Below are 20913 nucleotides of genomic sequence, written 5' to 3'. Positions count from 1 at the left end.
AGTGCAAGAATCTAGAATAATCCAAACAACCAAAAACAATAAATGGAAATATGAAAATTTAAAAGTGTCATTTGCAATAACAGTGTATAATAAAACAATTAGAAATACATTTAACCAAAGCATGCATTACAAACCCTGCTGAGAAAACATTAAAGCTCTAAATAAATGGAGATAAATGCCTTGTTCAGATTGAACAACTTGATATGTCAATCTATCCAAAATTTCTATATTCAAGACAATCTCAATCATTTTTAACTCAGAAATTTAAATTTAAAAAATATATAGGGAAATGTAAAGATCTTGGAATAACTAAGGGGGGGGGTTGAAAAAGAAAAACAAACTCAGTGGACTCTACCTTATGTCAATAATTACTTTAAAGTGACAGTAAGCAAGAAAAGGTGATATTGGTGTTGAGAAAGCATATAGACCAACAGAAGAGAAGGGAGCACCGGTGTTTAATAAAGGCACCAAAAAAACACAACAGGGAAGGCCAAGTTTGATTTTTCAAATGGTGCTGGAACAACATCAGATAAAAAGAAATGTCAACCAGCTCTACTGTACACTCAAAAATAAATTTGAAATGGATTAGTTCTACATGGAAGAGTTAAAACTATGAATTTTATAGAAGAAAACATTGAATAATATCCTCATGATCATGGAAAGGCAAATGATTTTAAGGACACAGCACTACTAGAGAGATGATAGACGATAAGTTAGACTTCTTCAGGATTAAACACTTTTGCTCTCTGAAAGAAAACATTAAAAATGAAAGCATATGTCCGGCTTGGTGGGATGCACCTGTAATCCCAGCAACTCAGGAGACCAAGGCAGGAGGATCACGAGTTCAAAGCCAGCCTTAGCGGGTTAGTGAGGCACTTAGCAACTCAGCAAGACCCTGTCTCTAAATAAAATATAAAAAGGGTCTCCTTCCATCTTCCGTGCAATTCCCTTTCTCTCTCGTGTCTGCATAACCAATGTGATCCTGCAGTCTGTACACATGGAAAAATAAGAATTCATACTCCATTTGAATCAAATGTATGATATGTCAAGACCATTGTAATGTTTTGAGCAACTAATTAAAAAAATATAAAAAGGGCAGGGGATCTGGCTCAGTGGCTAAGTATCCCTGGGTTCAAACCCTGGTACAAAAAAAAAAAAAAAGCATAAAATTCATTGATTGGGAGAAAAAAAAATCATAATTCCTGAATCTGGAAAAGACATGAATTATGATTCATGTCCTGTCCTCAGAATAAATATTTATATATCATCATCCCCATTTAAAAATAAGGTTTGAATAGACAGTTCACAAATGACAATATGTTTGCCTCAAAATCATATGGAAAATTGCTCATCATCATTGGTTACCAGGGAAACACAAACACACAATGAAATCCATTTCACACCCACCAGATGGCTGAAGGACCAGTAATCAAGTAAAGGACTGATGTGAAGACACGCATTGCCAGTTGGAGTGTGAGCTGGTATTTTGAAGAACGGCTCAGCAATTTCTTATAAAGTTAAACTTCTACCACCCAGAAATGTCACTCCTAGGTTTTTTTATCCAAGAGAAACAAAAACATATGTCCACAAAAAGATCTAGTATAAGAGCAGATAAATGAACAACAACTCAGCATTAAGAAAAAATGGACTCGTGAAACCTAAACATAAAAGCATACATGTTAATCTTGCAAACATGACGCTGAGTGAAGGAAGTCAGACACGGGAGTACATACTGTACGACCGCAGAGGCCGAAAAGCCAACCTGTATTGACAGGAATCAGAACAACATTTGCTATTCTGGGAGGGTGGAGGAAGTGGGAGTCTGATTTGGAGGGGCACTAGAGAACTTCTGGGGGAATGGAAGTGAATACTCTGTATCTTGGTAGGGGTGTAGGTGACACAACTAAATGCATTTTCATAACTCATTTAATTGTACCTTATAAGTTCTGTGCATTCCCCTAAATTATATTTTAATAAAAATCCATATTTTTTTTTTGAGAGAGAGAGAGAGAGAGAGAGAGAGAGAGAGAGAAGAGAGAATTTTTTAATATTTATTTTTCTAGTTCTCGGTGGACACAACATCTTTTATTTTATTTGTATGTGGTGCTGAGGATCAAACCCAGTGCCCCGCGCATGCCAGGCGAGCGTGCTACCGCTTGAGCCACATCCCCAGCCTCCATGTATTTTTTTTAATCATTCTATCATGACCACCTTACCTTTAGATGACACCATAACTAGCATTCTTGAGCTTTCTGGAGTTCAAAATGCAAGGAACCAGCTTGGCTCGTCCCCCTTCTTTGTTCATTCCTGGCTCCACCTTGCACACATGTACAAATGAATTCCAGCAGCATACCGAGTCCCACCCACACTCTGTGATGGCTGCACCTTGGCCAACCCATGGCCCTAGGAGTGTGCTCACCAGGGACCTTGAGCATGTGGTTCTGGGCAAGAGGTCTACCTAGGCCCTGGAAGAGGGCCAGGGGCCTTTGGGAAGGAATTCCAGAGTCCCAGTTGCTCAGAGGGTGGTATGGCAGGTAGAGGCTCCAGGTGGACACATCTCCAGAGGAGATGCGCTGCCAGAAGGAAGAGAGGGATCGAGTGAGCACAAGGCTTGGCTGTCTTCCTGGCAGCCACTTAGCCAAATTCCAGGCTATTCCAAATTCCAGGCTCCTCCACACGTTCTGACTTGTCTGTGGGTCTCTTTCCCCCCATCATGTCCCAGGGACTCTCTTCTACCCTCACTAGCTCCATTCCAGGCCAGTGGTCCCCTGAACACATCGGAAGCATCTGTCTTTGGGGCTTTCTTCCCCATTTTCTCCTCGTTACTATTTTTTTTTCCCTTTCACAGATCAGTCTTTTGTTCTAGGAAAGGGCTTGTTTTTGTCCACTTCCTGTTGCTCTAATGAAATATCTGATGCTGGGTGATGTATAAGAAAAGAGGTTTATTTAACTCATCATTTTGGAGGCTGATACGTCCAAATGTCATGGTGCTAGCCTCTGGTGAGGACCTTCTGGCTGCATTATGACATGGAGATGGCATCACATGGGTTCCCAAGAGAGAAAGCCAAACCAAGGATGGTGACATGGTGAGACAGGAAACGAGACTGGCTCTTTTATAATAACCCACTCTGAAGGGAACTAGTCTCCCACTCTAGGAGACCAGCATTAATCCCTTCCCAAGGGCCATCGTGGTCAATAACCTTCCCCCAGGCCCTCATCTTAAGGTCCTATCATCTCGAATAGGATTACCTTCGAGATCAAGCTCCTGTAGGGATTTTGGAGGGGGAAAAAAAAAAAACCACATCCAAACTAAAGCAGGGCTCCTTCATCTTCCAGAAAGCACTCGGTTACACATAGCAGCACGTAAGCCCACACCTGCAGCACAGTGAGATGGATCCTAGTTCTTAAGTTGGGTGAGATATTTAAATTCTGATCTTCCATTTCTTTATATGAGAAAGGAGAATCAAGACAATATTTTTGGGAGGTACCGGGGATTGAACTCAGGGGCACTTGACCACTGAGTCACATCCCCAGCTGTATTTTGAATTTTATTTGGAGACAGTATCTCACTGAGTTGCTTGTGTCTTGCTTTTGCTGAGGCTGGCTTTGAACTCAGGATCCTCTTGCCTTAATTCCTGTGCCTCTGGGATTATAGAAGTGTACCACCGCACCTGGCTAGGACAATATTTCTATTATAGATTGTGAGGATAAATAAGATAATGTGAAATTTTTTTAATAAGAAATTACTGGGTAGATGCTAGTTAGCATCATGTTGCTCTATTGAGTAATTGAGGAATATAGAGCCTCTTCATATAAGACCATAAGGATGTGAGGAGATGAAATATTCATACAAAAAATTTGATATCCTAACATCAGCAGGATAGTGATGAGTAAGAGTGGAAGGTCTGGGGCACAGAGTCTGCAGAATTCATGGAACACTCTCGGAGATTCCTACTCACAGAATTCTACAACGGGCAAGTTTCCTTCTCTGAGGTGGTTGAAGGAGAAGAGATGCACATTACTAATGAGCAGAGAGCAAACAGGATTTTGAAGACCAAGATTTACAGATAAAAGCCAAGCTTGCCCCAGGGACCACTTGACTGTCAGTCCCTGGACTTTGGAACCATAGACCTGGGAATGGCCAAGGCTATCCCCTCCTTCGGCAGCTCCCTAGCCTGGTCCTTCTCTGCTCCAGCACTTGGAGAGTCTTGGAGCTGTGCAGTAAGAAGGGATCTTTCCCAACAGTGGTCCCCTTGCCTCCTTTTCCCAAATGGTGACTGAGGCCCACATCTTGGTTCATTGGCTTAAATTCCCACAGCTGTCCCCCAGCAGAACTGGCTCTCCAGTCTTGGTGTCCAGATCAAAGTCTGGGGCTCTTTCCTATTTGAAACTCTCAGGCTGCCCCACCCTGTTCTGCTTATGGTTTAAAGATGAAGGAAAACATAACAGCAGCTTTTCTTGGGGAGAATGTCTGGGGCAACACCGCCCCTCTGCCTCACCAGTACGGCCGGGAAGCAACCTAGAATAACAAGACGCTCTGTGAGCAAGAGAGCTTCTAGGACAAGAAAGTGACTGCAGGGCAAGCTTAGGCTTGTCCAGCATCCTTTGAGGTGGTCACCACAGAGTCAGTCTGTAGAGGAGTCGGCCTTCTGACTGGCAGGAATAGAAGGCAGATTGATTTACTTCCATGTGGTATGAGTGACTTCAAGGATGAAAGGTGTTTATTTAAGCAGCTGCTAAGTATGGGGATACAGCTCAGGGGTAGAGCATTTGACTGCAGATCAAGAGGTCCCTGGTTCAAGTCTAGGTGTCCCCTATGTCATGCTCCTTTTGTTACCTATCCTTGGTGTTGGAACTCCACCTTGATTTCCTTGGAAAAAAGAACCCATGTCTGGTTGGGTCTACAAGGATTTGTTCAAACTGTCACCTCCTGTAATAGTTCCCGTCTATCCCCTTGGCTTACCTGTTCTTGTGCATTTCCCCTTTTCAAAAGGGTCACCTCTCCAGAAGGAGAGAGGGGAGAGCAGTAGACTTCTCTTGAATACTGCCTGAGGGAGACTCAGCCAAACCTCTTAATTCAATTTCCCCTTGAGAATGAGCCGGGCAAGAGATTTGCCAGTCCCTCCCACTGGAGAGAATGTGTGTGTGTGTGTGTGTGTGTGTGTGTGTGTGTTCCTTCAAAGTCTGCAGGCAAAGTTGGCAGAATTTGCTAGCTGGTTGGATATGAGATGTGGGAAGAATAGATGAGCTATGGATAACTCTAAGTTTTAGTCTGAATAATTGGAAGGCTAGAGTCACAAGTAAATGAGAAGAGGACAGACTTGAAGAAGAGAAGGTTTTGGAAAGAAGATTGGTTTGGTTTTGGATTGAGATTTGAAATGTTTACTAACCATTCAAGGAGAAATACTGAGCGTGTATCGATACACGACACATTTGAATTCAGGAGGGAGGCGGGGCTGATGTCATAGACCCTTCTGTGCTGCTATAATAGAATACTGCAGACTCCGTGATTTACAGCAAACAGAAGCTTCTGTCTCTCAGTTCTGTAGGCTGGGAAGTCCAGGATGAGGGGCTGCATCTGTTGAGGGTCTTGCAGCTGTGTCCTGGGGGAAGGCAACACGTGGAGGAAGGGCAAGGGGAGGCCTAGAGGGAGGAAAAGGGGGCAAAACTTTTCTTATAAGGCGAAAACACTCTCATGATAATGGATTTAACAATAAGTTAAATAAGACTCTGCCCTCATGGCCTGGTCATCTCAGCAGACCCGACTGACCTGCCAATGCTCCCATTGGAGGTAAAGTTTCCAGCACATGTTTTTGGAGGACATTCATTCAAACCACATCAGCTGGGAACACAGGTGAAGCAGTTGTCAGCACAGAGAGGGTGTGTAAAACCACAGGCTGAGGCAATCATGAGAGGAATGAGAACCGCCCACGGTTAACAGATAGGGTTAACAGATAGGGGAGATTCTGAGGACCCCGCCATGGAGATGAGGGGGATAGGCAGTGCAGAGGGAGGAAAACCAGGCCCATCCTTGACACGAGGAAAGGGGCTTGAAGGTATTCTTGAAGAAAGAATCAGCTTGTCCAAAGCTGCTTCAGGTCAAGTGTGTGAAAGTGACCTTGACCACTATGAGCGAGTGTCAGCAGCACAGAGGCCGTTGGCGACCAGGACAAGCAACTCCAGTGAAGCAGTGAGTGCAGCAACCTATCAGAGTGGGTATCAGAGATGGGGAGGGGAAGGGAGACTGAGCAGGGACAATTCTTTCAAAGGGTTTTTCTATAAAGGGAAGCAGAGAGGTGGGGTAGGGTGGAGAAGTTAGTTGTTGTTGGGAGAAAAGTGTTTTATACGATAATGGGACTGAGTGGGAAGGAGAAAATTCAAACCACAAGAGGAAGCGGGTAACAGCAACAAACCCAAACCAAAAAAGGTGAAGGTCTCCAGTAGACCTTTCTCCACGGTGGACCCTTGAATACCAACAAGCACATGAAAAGATGCTTGGCACCATTAGTGACCAGGAAACGTGCATTAAAACCACCATGATCTACATACCACCTGACATCTGGGAGGATGGCTACAATTTTTAAAAGTGGGGTAACAAGTGGAGGACAAGGACAAATAAGGGACCCTGGTACATTGCAGGTGGAAATGGAAAATGGTGCAGCCTCTGTGGGAGACTGTTCCATGGTTCCTCAAAAAGTTAGACAGATTTACCATATAAGTCAGCAACTCCACTCCTAGGCATAGGTAGGTGTAAGGGTTGAAAATAGGCACTCAGACACTTGATCGTGAATGTTCATAGCAGCAAAGCCAAAATGTGGAGATAGAGCCAATGTCCATCAATGGACAAACGAACCAACCATGGGATATGCATTCAATAGGAAATTATTCAGCCATAAAAAGGAATGCAGTACTCAGACACGCCACAATATGCATAAAACTTGAAAGCATCGTGTTAAAGAAAAGAAGCTAGACACCAAAGACCATAGATTGTATGATGCCTTTTATATAAAACACCTGGAATAGGTAAATCCATGGAGGGAGAAAGAGATGAATGTGCCCAGGAGATGGGGGTGCATGGGGAGAATGGGAAGTGGTCACTCTGTGGATACAGGTGTCCTTCTGGGAGGATGAAAAAGTTTGAAACTTGAGGCGGCAGTTGCCCTCATTGTGAATGCAGCAAATGCCACTGAATTGTACACTTTGAAATGATTAATTGTATGTGCTATGAATTTCATCTAAAAAATAAAAAAAAGAGGGAGAGGTTACTGAAGAGATGGCTTTGATCAGGTGAGGACAGCTGGGTCAGCTAGCCCCACGTGAAGGGTCCGACCTTGGCTAGGAGCACAGACAGTGCATTGGTGGCGACTGGAGGGAAGGCAGAGCTGTGGGCTGGGAAAGGAGTGGGTGGCCTGGTGGTGGTGGATGACAGCTCTAAAGTTGCTTATATTTTCTCAGTGAGGTTGGAAGAGAGTTGAAAATGAGGGAGAAGCTGTTGGAGGTTTGGGCAGAGAGGAGTAGGCTTGAAACATTCATCTAAGGGAGTAGGGAAGTCACTGGGCTAGAGGTGGACCAGCAGTCCGCCCCAGGAGCCCACTCGAGCCTTGCTGGTCGAGGATTGGAAGTGAGAACTCTTAGCAAAGTTGTGTTTTTCTCCAGCTGTATCCAGCTGGCTAGTGTAGGTGTGGAAGCAGTAGAAAGATCAGTTATCCAGGATTTGTTTACTGCTGGGCTCCTACAGTAAAAAGAGTATAAAGATAGAGAAGTGGTTATGATGAGCTGGAGGAAGAGGAGATGCAAACAGGAGCGGAGGGACTGTGACGAGGGGATGGAACCATAATTTAAAACAGAATGTCTTCATCAGATCCATGAAGAGCTTCTCGGTGGGCGGAGATCTCCATTTCTTGATCCTTGCTGCGTTGTTTGGGGTTGGGGTATCTTGAGTCTTTTGGTTGAATACACCCCAGCCTTGAATACCCTCCTCTATTTCACCCTGGTGCACCACGGGAAGTATCAGTGGTCAGAAGATCCACGATTGTCCATGTGTCCCGTGAGAGGGCAAGGAGGCTTAGATTCCATCTATGCACTGGAGAACACGCAGCACTGTGTGCCACTTTATTGGCTGTTGGTATTTGTACAGCTCCTGCTTTTTCATTATTACAAGTAATTCTGCAGTGAGCATCCAGATACAAATTATTGAATCTCATTGTGTTCTTTGGAAAGATTTTTAGAAATGGAATTATGAAGTTAAAGTATATGCACATTTCTCTATTCATATCCCTTTAATGTCTTTCAGTGAAGCTTTAAAATATTCTAAGCACATTTTATATCTGTTTATTCCTAGAGACCCTGTATTTTTGTTATGATTTTAAGTGACATCTGTTCAAATACTTCATTCCTAACTCTTTTTAAGTTGATGTGTAGAAATATATTTAACTTTATTTTATATCTTACAATTTATTAAAACGGAGTAAATCAAATTATTTGTAGGTTAATTTGTGTTTTCTATGTGGATCATCATAGTATCTCTGAATATTTCATATTTTGTCCCTTTCCTCTGTTCCATTTTTAATAGTTCCCCCCCTAATTCACTGGTTCTGGCTTTCTTTTGAAATAATGCTCCCAGGCCTCCTTGTCTTGACTCTAGTTTTCCAGAGGATGCTTCTAGCGTAGGATGGATGATGGTTGCCGGGGTTTTCTTGCAGACTGATGCACTTTTTAAAGAGCATTTCTTTTGTTTTAACAAGAAGATTCTTTTTTTTTTTTTTAAAGAGAGAGTGAGAGAGGGGAGAGAGAGAGAGAGAAAGAGAGAATTTTTTAAAATATTTATTTATTTATTTTTTTAGTTCTCGGCCGACACAACATTTTTGTTGGTATGTGGTGCTGAGGATCGAACCAGGGCCGCACGCATGCCAGGCGAGCGCGCTACCGCTGAGCCACATCTCCAGCCCAAGAAGATTCTTAATATGTGGATTTCTTTAATTCCTTCCTTGCTCCTTCCTTTTTCAATAAAAGAGGGTACTAATGCTAGGAAGACCAGTGAGGGAGAGTACCTGGAGAGCATCATGTGGCTGTGGACCAGCCCATCTCCTCCAGCAAGGACGATTAGTGCCAGAGCTCAGAGGAATGTGCATGCCTGAGTCTGGAGAACCAGACCCCAAAACAGGAACCGTGCACATCCGGCTGGTGCCACCTCAGTTAATTTACATTGACTCCATACTTATGAATCTTTGCTAATTTTGCTATCTTTACTTCCACTCAATAAATATTCATTGCATACTAACTTTTCTACTCATTGTTGTGCTCAGCATTGTAGAAAGATGTAAAGAGAATGCATTTCTAGCTTTTCAATCCTGAATGCTTTTTTTTTTTTTGTACTAGGAATTGAAACCAAGGGTGCTTAACCACAGACCCACATCCTCATCCTTTTAAAACTTTTCATTTAGAGACAGGGTCTTGGTAGGTTGCTTATGGCCTCACTAAGTTGCTGAGGCTAGCTTGGAACTTGCACTCTACCTGCCTCAGTCTCCCAAGTTGCTGGGATTACAGGCATGCACAGCAGTGCCTGCTGAGCACTTTTTTTTTTTTTTTTTTTTTACTATTGTGATAAATGTAAGTAATTAAATTAAACTGCTGGGATGATGGGGATAAGTGACCCTTGCTCTGATTGTCCTTTACAAACCTCTGGGTGTTCTGAGCCTTGGTCTCCTTTGCAGAGTTACAGAGTTATCACAGCTTTGTCACCTCGGGCGTCCCTGTGGGCACATTTTTGAGACATATGTGGCCCTTTGATCTCAGTGGTGGCCTCAATGTTGGATGTTTGGCCAAGGGCAAGATTTACTTGCTAGAGCCTGTAGTGCTGAGCCTCTGGGCAGGGATTGGACCACAGAGGAGGATCTCTGGTCCATCGGCTCCCACTGTGCTGACCTTCTGGTCTGAGGCCCACTGGAGCAACTGGGATTTGCTTCATAGGTTCCAGATGGGGGCTGTGCCTCTGGGGCCAAGTAATTGAAATATTTTGTTTGGTTTTTCCTCCATTCAGCTAAGATCCTGCCAGAAACTGAGAAGCAACTGAAGTGAGGAAAAAGAACAGAGGGGAGGAGCTGGGAACAAGTCCCCCAGTCCAGCCATGGTGTAGGGACGAGCGGGGAAGACGGATGCTGAAAGGAAAGTGACCACAACACTCGGAGTGACCAAGAGATCTTTATTGCAGTAGTGCAACAGAGGAGAAGAGAGAGAGAGAGAGAGAGAGAGAGAGAGAGAGAGAGAGCGAGCGAGAGAGACAGAGAGAGAGCAAGAGAGAGCAAAAGAGAGAGGGGCCCGCCAGGAGTGAGTTTTTATAGCCCAGATCTAATGGGGTCTCTGGGTTTGCCTTGTTGACACACAAGGGGGTTAAGTGTTCGGCCTTGAGAGGCGGCAGGTTGAGTTCAGCCTTGAGCAAGGGAGCGAAGAGTTCGGCCTTGAGAGGGGGCTTGGGCGTCTGGGCTTGAAGCAAACAGGTGATAAAGGACCAGACGGAGGGTTTGAGTGGCCAGGTCATCCTGCAGCTAACTTTGTTTGGCATGCCCTGCAGACAGCTTACTCAGCCTGTCCTGCACCTAATAGATGCTGGGGCAGGTTTGACGTCTCTGGAGCTTACTGAAGAGAGGAAGGAAGGAGGGGAGGGGGAGGGGGCAGCTCTTAGCAAAGACTTTTCAAGAAGATGCCTTCAAAGATGAGATGGGAAGATTATGCAGAGGAGGCATCTGGGGACAAAATGGGGAGTTGTGTTCGTGTGGAAGAAGAGGGCCAAAAGATGCTAATTAGCCGTGAGGCGAAATTCCCATATCATCAGAACTTTCTGAGAGTTCATTGAAATTTCAGTTCATAGGAAGTGTGTGGGTTGCAATGCAGGTGAAAAGGTATTTGTTAGACATTTCTGGTGGGAGAAGGGGGCATAGCTCAGGGGTAGAGCATTTGATTGCAGAGCCAGAGGCCCCTGGTTCAAATCTCGAGGTTCCTACAAATGGCACACTCAGGTTGCCTCTACATCAGGCTGAGTGGCAGGGCAGAACGCAGTGGTGGGACTGAGTGGCAGAGGAAACTGCTCCTCTCCTGGAAGCTGGGAAGCAAGACAACAAGAGGAAGGGCTGGAGTCCCAATGTGTCCCACACCTTAGAGATTCCAACAGCCCACAGGCAGAGACCACACCTTTAACACACGGTCTTTAAGAGACCAAACTAGAGCACCCAGTGCACCATCTTCTCCAGCAGAAGCCACGACCTGCAGCTCCATACCAGCACTTTTGCCCTGACACCCTCCCTTTTTCCCCCTCCTGGCCACCTGCTCTATAGGATCCTCAAAATAGGAGAGCTTCACTGGACTAATTCCCTGCCCCCAGGAAGGGGACCAGCCTGTGGGGCTGAGGTGGCCCAGTGGATGAGCTCCCAACTTGCTGGAGCAGAAACAGGCCAGAGTGAGGAGCACCTAGTCTGTTGAAGGGTCTCTGATTTGGCTTTGTTGGTAAAAACAGTGCATTGACTGCAAGATGTCCCCTGGAGGAGCCTGGGTGACACTAGTTAGTAAGTCATTTTTTTCCCCCCTGAGGTCCTAAGGCAAAAGCAGTTTGAGTCTCAGGAAGATGCATATGTCTGACTTGACCATAAGAAGTGAGAGCTGAAAGCCGGTGTGCAGTGAAGTCCATCTGAGCAGGGTGAAGGAGGGAGCCAGGGCAGCTGGGGATGAGGCATTCTGGGGCGACTTAAGTGGGCTCCATTAAGCTTCCAATCTATGCAGTCTTATTGAAAGACTTCACAGATCAGGGACCAGGCTTCCAAGCAGAAGTTAGCAATGAAAACCCAGAGCCATCTTTGCTGACTAAAGCAGGACCAGCTGTCAGGCACCTGGAATGAAGCATGGCTCTTTGGTCTACACTCACTGCCACATGCTGCCCCTGCTCAAACGCAGCTTTCCCTGGAGGCTGAGCCCCAGGATCTGGCTGCCTGGTCCTTTTCCTTCACAGTCAGCCTGGCTTCCAGCCTACTAGCAGGTCCACTTCATTGCTCCATTTCTGTCTCCCTTTGGGCCCTTGGAGCAGGTCTTCTTATCCCTCAGGCACCTGGAGGGAGGGTGGATGGAGGAGCTAGAACCTTCCTTTGATTTCACAGTGGCTTTCTGATACCTTGGAAATAAGCTCACGGAGAACTTGGTGGGCGTGACCCTCTGCAGAGGGTACCCTCTGCAAGAGGTGGTGTGTGCTTGTGTTGCTGAAGGGGACCCAGGCAGTGCTGGCATTTAATCAAGATGATGGAGGAATCCTCAGGACTAGATGTGATCACCGGTCCCTAACTGTGACATACTAAGCTGGTGGATGTGGAAATCTGCAGTTGGCTAGAAATCCACACAAATGTGTTGTGGCAATTCATGTTTTTTTTTTTTTCCCATCCTAGAGGACCAGAAAGATCTCTAGATGTGAGGGCTCTTTGGGGTCAGGCAGAGGCCAGGATAGCTCAGGTGAAAGCCCAGAGGTTGTCCAGTCTCCTTCATCCTAAGTAGCCTCTCCACAGATTCTCTCTTTTGCATTCGTGTGGGAAGTGGGTACCCCGATTAGGGAGTGTAAGTAGTCTTTTAATTTGGAAAGAATAGATTTGTGAAATGGTTATCATTGTGGTTTTGGAGAGAAAATTCAGACATTGCAGATAGGTGAAGCCTAAACCTGGTGACCAGGCTGATACTGCCCGGGGGCCCCTTCACTCCCCACCAACCAGACCCCTCTTCTTGATAGCATCCTGCTAGGTTCAGGAGTGCAGTTTCCCTGGCTCCATCACAGATAGGCAGGTGTGGAAAGGCAGGAAAGCAGACTTTCCTAGAGGATCTAGAAGTAATCAGAAAACTGGGATCTCTATGTAGCTGGACTGAGGTTTTGGACATCACTAACAGAGCTCCAGGACTCAGGCCTAAGGCCCCCACTTCTCCAGCAAGAGCTCATTGAAACCCCTATTGACCAATGGCCTGAAATTAAATAGAAACTTTGAAAGATAAAGTTGAAGCAGTTTTCTAGGAAGCAACATGAAACAAAAAGACAAAGGCAAATGTAATAAAAGATAAAAAAAAAATAAAACCAGAGGTTGAAACCAGGATGTGTAAAAATCAACTAATGAGCCGGGCACGGTGGTACACATTGGTAATCCCAGCAACTCTGGAGGCTGAGGCAGGAGGATACCAAGTTCAAGACCAGCCTCAGCAACTTAGTGAGGTCTTCAGCAACTTGGTGAGACCCTGTCTCAAAATAAAAGAAATAAAAATAAAAGAAGCTGGGGATTGGTTCAGTCCTGGTACCAAAACAAATGAACAAACAAAAAAACCAACTAATGAGATTTGCTGAAAGAGAAAATGGTGGGAGGACTTTATACAAGAAAATTACCCAAAATGAAAGGATGTGGATTCCCATGAGAAAAGACCTCCAAGTACTCAGCACAATGAATAAAAAGTGACCCACCCAACTATGTCACAGAGCACTTAAAGAAGCCCAGGACTAGAAGAAAGATCTTAACAATTTGAGGAGTAAAAAAATCTGGTGATACTCAAAGGATAGGGAATCACAATGGCACTTGACTTTTAAACAATATTAGACACTAGAGAACAAGAAGTTTTTTTTTACAATATGAAATACTCTGATTTATAACTAGAGATCTAAGCCCACTCAGACTCTTACTCAGGTGATCATCGAGGCATTACCAGGCACAAGGTCTTACAAAATTTGTCTCTAACCCTAACCCTAACCCTAACCCTAACTCTAACCCCAACCCCAACCCCAACCCCAACCCCTCTCACAGAAAGACATTGGAGGCCATCATCTGCCATAATAAGGAAGTACATTAAGAAACATCTGAGATTTAAGCCCTGGAAAGAGGGATTTCCACACAGGAGAGAAGAGGAAAGAAAGAAAGTCCTGGTAAGGGTGAAGGAAGCCCCAGGGCATGGATCAGATTCCACAGAGCAGCCAGAACAAAGCTGGGTGGCTACTAGCAAAGAAGAAGTAGAAATGTGAATTATCTGACACTTTCACAGCGTGGAATGTTGTTTTGAAGGGCGTTTTATATAAGGTTGTGGGAAATCTTGGACATTTAAAGAAAACTAAGGATTTGAAAACATCAGGCTACCACTAACTTCAGAATAAATAAAACAGTTCTACCAGAATTCTTAGTTCTACTAAGCACTACATAAACACTATTAATAATCATAGTAATAAAAACGTGAGATAATCTAACCAAAAGTTGAGATATAAACACATTGGGAAAGTGAGAATGGAAGAAGGCAAATGAGTTGTAATCCTCATCTCTGGGAGTCAGTTAATGATATCAAAACCTGATAAACTAGTTTTATGAATACTTGCAGAGATAAACACTTTAGAAGAAATAGCCTAAAGTGGCTGCTTCTGGGTGGCAGAAGAAAAATACAAAGAATTTAGGGTTTTTTATTTTAAGCTTTAAAAACAATATTTGACTTTTAAAGATGATTGCACAAGATACTTTGAAAGAAAAAAATACATGTGACATTAAAAGCATCCATGTAGTGGGGATAGAGGTGACGTTCAGAGTAGAACTTTCTCCTGTGGCTCCAGAGTTTCCTGGCCCAAATCCAGAGACCCTGTGTGACCTCCTGCTGTGTTGTCTCTGTGATGCTTCTTGGAACTTTTCCATGGTCCAAGACAGACAGACTGGGAAGTTCAACAACCGCCACCCTTAGGGTTAAATGCATAGATTCATAGACGGGAGAAATGTCTCCAGATGTAGGTTCTGCATGTGTCTCAAAAACGGTCAGCAGGATCTCTTCAACTTGAGGTGAAATGAGGAAATCAGACATGTCAATCCTAAAGCTCTGTCAATGCTACTCCCGGCTGCTGACCTTACCACAGATGGAGGAGAAGTGGTGTGTGTGCCTGTGCTTGCAGGCACGAGAGCAGGGGCTAGGGTTTGAGGACCCTGGGGACCAGAGAAGGAGCTTTTTGAGGGGAGATTGTGCAGGAATTGGCTGATGGTCTTACCAATTCTAGAGATGAGTAGAAACTTCCCGAATGTTGTGGGAAAGCTTGGGCGAGCCAGTGAAGGCAAAGGGTGTTGATTAGACCCTCATAACAGCAAGGGTGTGCACGTCTGGCTCAGAGCACTGACCACAGATCAAGAGGGCTCCTGTTAAGTGTGAAGCTCCATGTGTTTCTTCACTCACAGGGAGATATTGCTTACCTTCTACCCTACTTTTCAGTCTTCCATTGCAACTGTGATCCTCCCTAGACCTGGAAGCTACAGGTCAGCCCTTGCTCAACTGTGGTGTGGATGGGTAACTGTCTCCCACCTCTCCCTGCTCTCTGGAAGTCCCTCACATTCTATGTATCTGGCTCCCCTCCCCCTGCGTATCTCTGATTTCTCAACCCTATTGGATCCTCAGACAGAAGGCAGGGACTCTCATGCAGAATTCCTCGGGGCTTCCTAGGAATAGATAGCAACCCAAAGCTCTCTCCAGCCCTCCTCCTCCCAACATTAGCAATTTGGTGCAGGAGACTGGGGGTCCCGCCTAGGGAGACAAGTCACGACATCCAGGTTCTCTATGTAGGGCAGAAATTTTCCCGCGATAAACTGCTTTCTCCCATGCCAGAAACGGCACAGTGGGAAAGATGAAACTCACTTCTCCATAAGGAGGTGAGGCCACTGCCAGTTCACCACGGCAAAGGCCTAAAACCTGGCTTGGATGCTGTGGTAGTCAACTTTTTGTTGCTGTGACCTCAAGGCCTGTCAAGAATAACTTAGAAGATGGAAAGTTTATTTTGGCTCATCCTGCCACGCACCAGCACGAGCTTCATGAAAGAAGGTTCGGTGCATAAGAAATTGCTAGTGAGTTTAAATTAAAGAGACAGACTCTCATGACCTTTAACGCAGCTCCGAGACGGCTTCTCCTAGCTCCCGCCTCCAGCCACCTAATGCGGTGGCGAGGTTTACAGAAGAGACTAGCGAGAGAGGGAGAGTACACCAGGGAGTGAGCTTTTGTTGAGGAACAAAAAATTCCAGGGAAAATCCCATCCAGTGAAGGTTAAGGGGGGCAGCAGCCCAAGGTCAGGGCCGGCGATTGGGTCTTCAGATCAGTGGCCAGGCATGCCTCTGCACGCACAAGCCCTCGGACCTGGGAAAGGCTGGGGAATGCTTTTTAACATAGGCTGTGTTTAAGCGCCTCTCACCCAGCCAGGGAGGTAACTCAAATCACGTGCGAGGATGGCCTCCCACAGCTCATGGTTCCAGAGGTCCAGTCCATGGTTGGTCAGCTCCATGGCTGTGGGCCTGAGGTGAGGCAGAACAGCATGGTGGAAGGGCGAGGCAGAGGAGAGCTGGGGGGCAGGAGGCAGTGTGTGAGGAGAAGGGCCAGGGACAAAATGTAATGCCCAAGGCACTGCCTCAGTGACCTACTCTTCCAGCCATGCCCCACCTGCCTATAGTTACCATCCGCTAGTCAGGTAAACCTCTAAAATCTAATCACGTCACCTCTGAACATCCTGCATTGCCACGTGAGCTTTTCAGGGACATCTCATATCCAAACCAAGGCAGTTGCTCTAGCAGGGAGAGAGGGATTCTGCAGTGTTGTTGCTTAAATGCCAACTATCAGAGCTCCAGCATTGGAACCACACCCTTCTGTCTTCACTGAAGGAGGACAGGCTGGGGACAGGCAAGAGAGTGTGGACAGTTTTGAAGATAGTTGGCCAACTTTTGGGCTAAACCAGAAAAACAATGGGAAGTGGGCTGAGGGATCTGCAGGCAGCTTCTCTTCTTTGGCTGGTGATCCCACTCAAGGATACGCCTGGAAAACTATATGATTGTGGGAAGGTATCTTGTAAATCAGGTTTGGCATCTTCTTGGAAGTCAGTACTGAGGATGACTATAATTTAACCTTGCAAAGCTGAGTATTACCACACAAATAAAAGGTATTAGCTAGGTGTCACTGGTATAACAGGGAGTATACCTCTGGGGGTAGAACATTTGACTGCAGTTCAAGAGGTCCCTGGTTCAAATCCAGGTGCCCCCTATTTACATGCAATTTTAATAGCTAACTTAGGTGGCCCAGCCTTGCTAAATTGCTCAGGATGGCTTTAGACTTACTATCCTCTTGCCTCAGCCTCCCAAGCCACTGGGATTCCATGCCCTTTCTTAAGATCACTAATATAAATAAGGTGGTGCCAAGTAGATGCTTTCAGTTGGACAATGGTGTTCTAAGAATATAAAGGGTATTGTTCCACAAAATATAATGTGCCCAAATATTTATCTTTGAACTAGGGGGAAAGCAATATCAAAAAGAATTAGGATCATGGCTTTTGGAAAATGGAATCAAATACATAGGAAACACACAAGTTTTTTTTTTTTTAAATTAAAGAGAGCTCTGTTCACAAAGGCATTAACAACCTAGACTAAAAGATACTCTCAGGGGGGCTGGGGCTATGGTTCCCTGGTAGAATGCTCGCCTAGTGTGTGTGAGGCCCTGGGTTGGATCTTCAGCACCACAAATAAAGGTATTGTGTCCAACTATTCCTAAAAAGTAATTATATAAAAACAAGACACTCTCAGGGACCGAGACGATCTGAGAAGTAAAAAGACCTTTCTGGGCCTCTAATATTCCACTGATGGGAAGCAAGACAAGGAGACGGCTCAGCCACCAAAACCACATACTCTACAATGACCTCTTCTGAAATCGCAAAAGAGGATAATGGAAAATGACAGATTCTTAGAGGGCAGGGCTGAGGGTTTTGTAGAACAATGACTTGGGAGCTACTCCCAGGTAGCAGAACCAAAGTCCAATCAAGGAAGGTCGCTGAACCATGAGGAGTTTGTTGTTCTGTGTCACTAAGCTTTGGGGTGGTTTGTTCTGTCATAGGATTGTGAAATGCAGGGAAACACGGAAATGGGCATCTAGAAGGGAGCTCCAGCTGTAGCCAAAGGTGACAGAGGGGCATTTGAATGTCTGTGAGCCAGTTTCTATGACCATTTTGTCCAATCTTCAAGTGTCAATGTTTTTAGCAGGAAGTCTGTTCCTGCACTTCTACTCGAGTTGGGATGGGTGAGGAACAGTAATCTGGCTTTTTAAAGTCAGAGACCTCTGGATCAAGGGAAGCCTTCCTGGGATTTAACGTAGTTACAAGATCCTGACTTCATGGGATGGGCCTCTGGGGCTTGGGGTAGAGGTGAGTATATCTGCCTGTGAGTCTAACCGAGAGGGTAGGTGAGTCTGAATGGCCAGTTCCTGGCTGATCCTGAATTGGGTCTTTTGCTGTGAGATTTTTTTTCAGATCTTCCATTAGATACAGGACCTGTTTCCCTGCCCTTGAGTTCAGGCTCAGGCCTGGGACCTGCTTTAACCACTGAGCTGGTGGCGTGTGAAGTGGCATCCTAACAGCCATGATTCCTACACCTGCCTCCCCGGTACCCACCAGCTAGTGAACAAAGGGAGAGGAAACTTCAGCTTATTGTAGAAATTCAGATTTGGGGGAGCAGAGTAGAAAAGAGCCTATCAGGCAGTTGAGTACCCTCTGGGTGATGGAAGGTGAGCTCAGGGCCCGAGAAGGGGCCTCCCATCCGTGTGTGCGCATCTGTGGTTCTCCTAGTTGACTTTGAATGAGCAAACAGCACACTATAAAATCCTTGGATACCGTGTAACACAGGTGAAAGATGCTCCCGAGAGACCCAGTCAGGGGAGGGGGATGAGTTGTGGGTGAGGAGGAGGGGACCAGCTCTCCAGGTAGAGGACTGAGGGGGTGGTAGAGGCCATCGGAAGGCCTGGACTCCCTGCAGTAAAGCTCAGCACTGAAACATGCTCATTAAACAACGGAAACTGCCCAACTGTCGTAGGGCAGTGGTATAGGTTGCCAGAGACCAAGGAAGACACTGGTAAATGAGACATGAGATAGAAGGTTTATCACGAAATACTGGCAGGGAAGGTCCATTGGTGATGGGCTGGGCAGGTGCACCTCTGTTGCACCCAGTGCTTCTGGGGCTTCATTAGAAAGCAGCGTCTTCATCCCTCTTGATGCTTTGTCCAGGGGCAGTCACCAGGACCAGCCCTTTCCTCTCCAGGGTGCTCTGATCTCACCAGTGACTGCAGGGAAGGGGTTTTGTAGGTTGGGTTACAGAAGAACCATCAGCTGAGCGGGCCGTGTCCCACCATGACAGGCACTCCATGGTGCTGTGCATGAAAGTGTGTGTGCAAGAAAGCCGCTGCCTGCAAATAACACCCACTTGCCCTAATTTTCTGCAACTTGAGAGAAAACCAGTGTTCTTCAAGATGATATGTGTCTGGGCTCTCATTGTTTTCTTATCTTGACTAATTTTTGGGAACCTTCCCTTTCCTTAAGGATGACATAGCAACAGCAGTTTCTTTGAGAAAAGCATTTGACTGATCACAGGTGCCTGATTCAAATTCAGATCTGCCTACCTACTCTCATTTTTGATCTCTGAACACAGTAGTAGAAAACAGTTTCCTTACCCCCTAGGGACCCCACATTCTGAATCTATTGCAAGGAGGGAACACAGGGTGAGCAGGTGAGTTTGTTTCACCCTCCCAGAGTCCTGCGGAGGGACTTCCCCACAAAACCCCTCAGACCTGATCTGGTCTCCTATCACTTTTCTTGGGTGGGCATTTCTCTGTGTTAGTTTCCTTTTAAAATTTTATTTCTTTGATAGAGATGAACCCTCTGGGCACATTTTAAAGAACTCCTGAGGTGCCAGCCTTGTGAAGAAGTGGCTGCCCCTTCCTTTCACGTTAACAATGCATTGTATTTTCTCTGTATGGCTTTACAGACCGTGGATCTCTCTGACTCCTACTTCTATGGATTGAGTCCTGTCTTCAGGTTTCTTCTGTCTGAACACTTAGAGATTCTGCAAATGAAGAAAATGAGGGGAGAAATAGGAGAGACAAAGGAGCAGTTTATCCCTTGCTCCAGAGCATTTGGTGCCAAAGGCCCTAGGTGTGGACTCCAGTTAAGATTTGTCAGCAATCAGATATCTTTTGTTTGGCATAATTGTAACTACTGTCATTCCCCCTGCCCTCAGATCTATACCACGAAAAGGCACAAATTAAATAAATAGCTCTAAAATGTAAGTCAGTATCACCCAGGGCACTTCTCAGAGCCACACATGATACCTATGTCCCTTTCCCAGAGGGTTTGGTTAAGAGTTCTCAAGGGAGAACTAGAACTTTTGCACATGATCAGAGGTAGCCCTACCCTGAGTCTATTGAGCAGCCAGCTCTGAGTTCAGCAGCTCTATTGGCTTCTGAAGAAGGTTCCAGCTATAAACATCCATGATTTTAATGTCACTGCTTCACCTGGGCATTAGGGAGGGAAGGGTGCTGGTCACAGTAGAGGTCAGCAGTTACATAGGCAGTTACATAAGCAGGAAGGGGTGTGGCTTAGCAGGAAGGAAGTATATGATGAAGTGATGAGTATGTGACACTGTCAGGGACACATCTCAAGGTGAAGAATCCAGGGTGTGGCCATCTAGGTTTAGAGTGATTAATATACAAACACAAGCAGCAGGGGGTATAGCTCAGGGGTAGAGCATTTGACTGCAGATCAAGAGGTCCCTGGTTCAAATCCAGGTGCCCCCTTGCAAGGATCTCTTTTAGATGCCAAAGAGGAAATTTCTAAAGTAGTAAATAAAGTAGTAAATAACAAGGCATCACATAATGGCCCATGTCATCCATATTGGTCCTTAACCCCAGCCATGTCCTAGTCATGAACCACAGTGTGTTCACCTGGTGCTCTGGGTTCTGCTCAGGCCACATCTATGTCCTCCTCTTCAGAAGGAGACAGCAGAGGGAAGGCTGAGAGGCTCCTCCAGGGCATGGCTGGTCATTCTCCTCCAGTGTCACAGGCTCTTCTCCAAGGCTCCCTTATTGCACGGA

At 45.6% G+C, this 20913-nt stretch overlaps 2 non-coding genes across 2 annotated transcripts; both read left to right on the top strand.

The window, feature by feature from the left end:
• Positions 1-4744: 4744 nt before the first annotated feature.
• Positions 4745-4816, top strand: Trnac-gca (transfer RNA cysteine (anticodon GCA)). The gene has a single exon. It is a non-coding gene; the product is annotated as a tRNA-Cys (tRNA).
• A 15728-nt stretch (positions 4817-20544) lies between these two features.
• Positions 20545-20616, top strand: Trnac-gca (transfer RNA cysteine (anticodon GCA)). The gene has a single exon. It is a non-coding gene; the product is annotated as a tRNA-Cys (tRNA).
• Positions 20617-20913: the final 297 nt, after the last annotated feature.

This window comes from Urocitellus parryii, chromosome 3 (assembly GCF_045843805.1).
Source record: "Urocitellus parryii isolate mUroPar1 chromosome 3, mUroPar1.hap1, whole genome shotgun sequence".
Taxonomy (NCBI): domain Eukaryota; kingdom Metazoa; phylum Chordata; class Mammalia; order Rodentia; family Sciuridae; genus Urocitellus; species Urocitellus parryii.
This window is presented reverse-complemented; position numbering and strand designations above follow the sequence as displayed.